Source organism: Thalassophryne amazonica, chromosome 14 (genome assembly GCF_902500255.1).
Source record: "Thalassophryne amazonica chromosome 14, fThaAma1.1, whole genome shotgun sequence".
NCBI classification, from domain to species: Eukaryota; Metazoa; Chordata; class Actinopteri; order Batrachoidiformes; family Batrachoididae; genus Thalassophryne; species Thalassophryne amazonica.
Genome location: NC_047116.1, coordinates 68,240,222 through 68,246,744, shown reverse-complemented (window position 1 = coordinate 68,246,744; position 6,523 = coordinate 68,240,222). Strand labels below are relative to the sequence as shown.

Sequence of the window (6,523 nt, the reverse complement as noted above, 5' to 3'; positions counted from 1 at the left end):
TAAATATATCATATAACAGACGAACACACTGATATTTGAGAAGGGAAATGAAGTTTCTATTATTTACAGAAAGTATGCAGTAATTATTTACGAGTGCATAAATTTGGGCACCCTTGTCATTTTATTGATTTGAACACATTTAGCACTAATTATTGGAACACAAAATTGGTTTGGAAAGCTCATTGACCCTTCACCTTACACAGGTGAATCCAATAATGAGAAAGGACATTTAAGTGGCCATTTGCAAATGTTTCCCCTCTTTGCATCTCTTTTAATGAGTGGCAACATGGGAGCCTCTAAACAACTCTCAAATGACCTGAAAATGAAATATGTTCAACATCATGGTTTAAGGAGAGGATATAAAAAACTATCTGAGATTTCAGCTGTCAGTTTCCACTGTGAGGAATATAGTGAGGAAATGGAAGACCACAGGCACAGTACTAGTTAAGGCCAGAAGTGGCAGGCCAAGAAAAAAATCAGATAAGCTGAAGGGAAGGATGGTGAGAACAGTCATATTCAACCCACAGACCTGCTCCAAAGACCTACAACATGATCTTGCTGCAGATCGTGTCTCTGCATCGTTCAACTATACAGCGCACTTTGCACAAAGAGATGTTGTATGATGCTCTAATGCAGAGGAAGCCTTTTCTGCGTACACGCCACAGAGTTGCTTGAGGTATGCTAAAGCACATTTGGACAAGCCAGCTTCATTTTGGAATAAGGTGCTGTGGACTGATCAAACTAAAATTGAGTTACGTATTTGGACATAAGGGGTGGTATGTATGGCTGAAAAAGAACACAGCATTCTAACAAAAACACTTGCTAACTACAGTAAAATTTGGAGGTGGTTCCATCATGCTGTGGGGTTGTGTGGCCAGTGCAGGTACTGGGAATCTTGTTAAAGTTGAGGGTCACATGGATTCCAGTCAATATCAGCAGATTCTTGAGAATAATGTTCATGAATCAGTAACAAATTTGAAGTTGCTGGATCTTTCAACAAGACGACAACCCTAAACACTGCTCAAAATCTGCTAAGGTATTCATGCAGAGGAACAAGTACAATGTTCTGGAATGGCAATCCCAGTCCCCAGACCTGAATATTATTGAAAATCTGTGGTGTGATTTTAAGCGGGCTGTCCATGCTCTGAAACCAACAAACCTGAGATGTTTTGTAAAGAAGAATGGTCCAACATGCCTTAAACCAGAATCCAGACTATCATTGCAAGCTATAGGAAGCGTTTAGAGGCTGTTATTTCTGCAAAAGGAGGATCTACTAAATATTGATGTATTTTTTCTGTTGTGGTGCCAAAATTTATGCACCTGCCTAATTTTCTTTAAAGAATTATTGCACACTTTCTGTAAATCCTATAAACTTCATTTCACCTCTCAAATGTCACTGTGTTTATCTGCTATATGATATATTTAACTCAAATTGCTGATCCAAACAACCAATGATTTATAAAGGAAAATCATGGAAATAATCAGGGTGCCCAAACTTTTACATACAACTGTATGTGTGTGATGTGGTGTTTGTATTAACGCTTGTGTATGTGTTTGATATTTTCATCCCTCTTGGTAGAATGTCTGAAAATAAAAAGATTTTGTCATTCACTGTAATGATGTTGGCAAACAAAAATCATTAAATAACAAAGGTACAGGCTGAAAGAACAAACCGTATTGACTGATTCTGAAATTCAGCGTGTGCATAACATGGGTGCAGTTTGGTGGGGGATAGGGAGGACATGCTTCCCCCCCCCACCTTTTCAACTAGGCGGGACAGAATATGGTATGCCCCCCACCACCTTCTGACATATATGTGTGTACTTGAAACATGCTATGCCAGTCTTATGTGCAAAACCATGTCAGAATAGTATCTTTGTTTCTGCAAGTTTGTATTTTTAGCAGTATTGACTTGTTTACAACACCTGTTTCTTGTTTGTCACATTCGGAATTTTCTGGGACTGCATTTGCCCAGATTTGAAACCAAAAATAGTTGCCTCTAGGGACTAGTGTTTACACATAAGTATCAGTGGACCATATGCTAATTTACTAAATTGTGAAAGTTAGAAAAGGAAATCAGAAAAGCTATCTGGGACCTCAGAAAGCCCATCTGCAATTATTGCTTGATCTCCAAAATCAGTCTATGCAAGTGAAATTATGTTCAGTATGAATGTTGTCATTAGTGCCACTTCAAAAATTAAATTCATGATAAGTAATTTATCCTAAACTTATGATCTGTTGTTTTTTCAGACTTATGCAAAAACAAATCTTGAGAAAAAAATACAGTATGTGATATTTAATAATTATTAAGAGCCTGTTCTTTCATATTTATGAATACATTTTACCACATTGCAGTTTTATTAATGAAAACTCGACCTATCATTCTTTTTGAGTTCTACACATGTGGTGATACCTTATTTACACCAGGATGTTACTCTTGAAACTATTAAATGTGGACAAATAATTTTGCAGCTGAAGCCCATAAGATGAATTTTGACAACTTAATTATGACACGAGCAGCAACAAGTAAAGCACTTTTTGCGAAGATGTGCTAAACGTAAGTAAATTCTAACCGGATCCACTTCTGTCGTCATGCGAACAGATGGAAAAAAAAATGACTCCAATAGTTTTCTAAAGTCATTTTATGGAGTTAATTATACACAGACTGTCCAGTAGGTGGCAGTAGTAAACCTTTTACACTGGACGTAAACAGCCTGTGATCAGAGGAAGAAGCAGGAGGAGGTCGCCCGCTGAAAATCAGGTAGTGTTTGTTTATGTTTGTTGGTCCACTGTTTTCTAGTTAATGGTGAATTTGAACGTTTATCTCCCGTTTTCTGACTTTGAAGCTCCCGTCGAATACGTACACGTAGAAGTAGTTGATGTGACGTCACCCAATATTGCTGCGCCCTTGAAGCCAAATTTGTTACGAAATGTTGACAAACAGCCTTTTAAAGTCAAGTTTCCACCGTGATTTGGGGTGTAAACTAATATAGTTTAATAGCTTCACAAGTTGTCCGTGTGTGTGGTTCTACAGTTGGATGCAAAAGTTTGGGCATTCCTGTTGATTTCTCTGATTTTCTTTATAAATCATTGGTTGTTTGGATCAGCAATTTCAGTTAAACATATATGGGTGATTCTTAGACTACGGGCACTTATGTCCTTTGATCATATTGTATGAAAAACAGAAAAAGGGGAAATTTCACACTTTCATAATTATCTTTACAATGAAAGTGTGTTAAGAAATTTGTTCTAGTAGTCTATGATGACATTTTCACCTTTTTTCAGCATCATGATATGCAAATATTGCAGTTTTGTGCTTGTCCCACACCCAGACTTTTGATCTTCAATGATAAAAATGAATGGTAAAGAAACGTTTTTTCTAATGTTTTAAAATATCTCTGAATAAAATATCAGTAAAATAATCAAAACATAATTGGGGTATTCAATGTCATACAACTGTTGTGATTTTTTTAAACAAAATGTAGTTGTCCCACACTATTGCTGTAATTTCCACCACAACACTGTAATGTCCCTTTAAACAGTTCGTATGAAAGATTGTTTGGGTAGTTTCTATGGAGATAAACAGTGACATCAGAGCACATGTATATAGCGCCAAATCACAACAAACAGTTGCCCCAAGGTGCTTTATATTGTAAGGCAATGGTGTGGTGGAAATTACATTTACAAGGCCAATAGTGCCCATAGTTAAAGAATCACCCATATAGCAGACAAACACAGTGATAGCTATTTGAGAAGTGAAATGAAGTTTCTAGTTTATTTACCACCAAATAGGAAGGTCGGTAGGTTGGGACAGTCTCCCATGTGCATTTAAGCTCTGTCTTGGTCCAGCTGATCTATAAGTCAAGCTTTTTGGCTTCCTCATTGAATGCAGTGAGAGCTTCCAGAATCTGGTCAGCAGTCTCACTGAACAGGGTGATGTCGTCAGCGCATTCAAGGTTGGTTAGGATGTGACACGCCAGAAACCTGCTCACAGACACTTGTCACTAGATGGTCTATGACACAGTTTCCATGAGCACCACCAGCTGCATGGGTGCAAAAGCTATATTTAGGTGTAAACAATTTATAATAATGTGCATGTTACAAGGTGAAGTCAAGATTGAAAAGACGTTCCTATGAGCTTGGCTGGTGGGGAATTGGTTGCATTTCACAAACTAGGCCTAAAAAGTGTAACAGGGTCAAAATGGTCTCTTTTTTTCAAAATTCACTATGTAAAGTATACACATTTATCCCTTTCAAATGCAACCTTCTGGATTTAATTATTCCGTTTAGTTTTAGAGAAAAAGCCCATTTATGTGACATAAATCAATGGAAAATGTATTGGAATTCAAAGTTTTTTTGTCTATTTTCTCAGAATTGACCTTTTGTGCAAAAAAAAAAGCATTATTCAGTCAATTTTCATGCAAAATCTATGGAACTGGTGTCCGTGTAATTTTCATATTATACCATATTTAAAGACATCTGGGCAAAAAATGACTATGAATTATTGAATTAATTATTGAATCACCATTGCCAACACCGCCGAGTCCACACCTGACAAAATTATTTCAACAGACAAGAAGTTCCTTGATTTATGTCCAAATGTTATGAATGTTATACATATCACTGGAAAGAGAACATCCTAAGCTTTAAAATGACACCAAGATTGCCTTGATAGGTCTTCTCTTCTTCAAGAAATTACATCTGGTGTTCATAATAATTAACCAGAGCGTTATAAGTCCATCCTTTTTGATACACCAGTATATGAAATGTGACCAATTCCCCTTTGGCTGACCTGGTAGAGCCTTGGTCTCAAGTATGAGTGATCTGGTGTTTCAACCCCACCGTGGCCACATATGTCATCCGGCCACATGCGTATTCATTGCCAGAATCCCCCTAGTAATCAGTGACAGCTCTCAGTGTGCATGTGTGCACAGTTTGTTCCTCAGCATTTCATTCCATGATAACCCATGTACACACACAAGGCAGCTGGGCCAAATGTGGCCCACATCTACAAACTAGCAGCCCTGATTCAGGCGCAGCACACTGACAGACTTAACAAGCTGGTGCTCGAGACACCTTCACGCTGATCACATTAAGAATCACAAAGTTTGCTTTCAACAACGTAGCTGTCTGGCGGAAAACAGGAGCATCAACAGGTCATGTGAATGGTGAGTATTTAATGAAAAAAGTCTGCTGTGCAAAAATATATTTGGAGGTGAAGGGTAATGCCCGACTTTTGGTGATACAAGTTAAAATCTGTGTAGTAGATGTCAGGTTCTTATGTCTGATGCCTTTTATTGAAAGCTCTGACTGCTACCTGATGTGGACAGTGGGCTGTTTAACAACCTGCTCCAGTAAGAGAGAAAAAGATAAGCCAATTACTACGCTGTCAAATCACTTCAAAATGAATCAAAATGAGCATCCACAATAATCCACAAAATTAATAATGAAGCCATATAAACTGGTCTTTCACTTCTGGAAAGGGACCTAGAGCTTATCCAAGAGGTTTAAATGTTGTCTTTGATTTACGTGCTATGTTGTAGAACTATTTCTGATTGTTTTGAGGAACTGCACTATATGACGACTTGTCTCATGCTTGTCCAAATTGTCTGCCTGGTTTCATTGTGTAATGATTTTACATTTTTATGTTTTATTATTACAGCATTGCACATTTGGAGACTACACTGTGTTTTGTTCTTGTACCCCATTTGTTTATTGTGTTTTGTATAGGTGGACCTGTGCACCTAGAAAATTACAAATATGGTGTACCTAGAGAACTACAACTCCCACCTAGACACTGGTGACCTGATACAGGTGTAACCTCTTTAGATGATTACATTGATTGACTTCAAGGTTATGTAAGACAAGCTGTTTTTTATGTGTAATACACTGATGGTCTTTGGACCAAAAGCTTGGTTATAAAAAGGCAGATTAAAGATTTGTTTGAAGATAAGTGTGCAGAAATTCTTATTATTGCTACTATTTTTCTGGCACCTTAGTGTTTGTGAGTGTGCTCTATAGTTAAATATTTTAATTTATACTTGTGAAAAAGGACAAAATACATAGTAAATTTTGCTGAGTAAAATTTAGTCTGCTGGGGTAACATTCGATCCCAGTCCAAATCGAGCAAAAAACACTCTATTGTAGAGTGAAATCAGCTCTTCCGTTGGCGCTGACCAAATGCCCCCCCCCCCCCCCCCCATTAAAAATTGGCCCGCTCTGCCTCCACTGCCCATAAGTCCTGCTCCTGTGGATGGACTGTCTTCACCCAAAGCGATCAAATGGATTAATGGGATTATTAACCATCAGATGACAAGGTAAAACCTCTTAAAATCATTCTAAAGTCAGTTTTAAGCAGAAATTAGGCTGTTTTAAGCAGGAACGAGGTGTTAATCTGTGACGCTTTCAAATGATGGACAGTCAGTGAACGCAACAGCTAGCAGCCCATGTAGCTGTGGCGATTTGATTGCTTCCTCCATCTTTTCTGATGAAATAACTCTGAATTTATGTAGAAATGATTGTT

General features: G+C 37.7%; 1 protein-coding gene across 1 annotated transcript in view; it reads left to right on the top strand.

The window, feature by feature from the left end:
* The first annotated feature begins 2,713 nt into the window (after positions 1–2,713).
* The window catches only part of LOC117524913 (methylmalonic aciduria and homocystinuria type D homolog, mitochondrial-like), a 65,519-nt gene continuing 61,709 nt past the window's right edge, over positions 2,714–6,523 (top strand). The window contains 1 exon segment of the mRNA XM_034186729.1: positions 2,714–2,761. The gene's annotated coding sequence lies outside the window, so the exon portion shown is untranslated.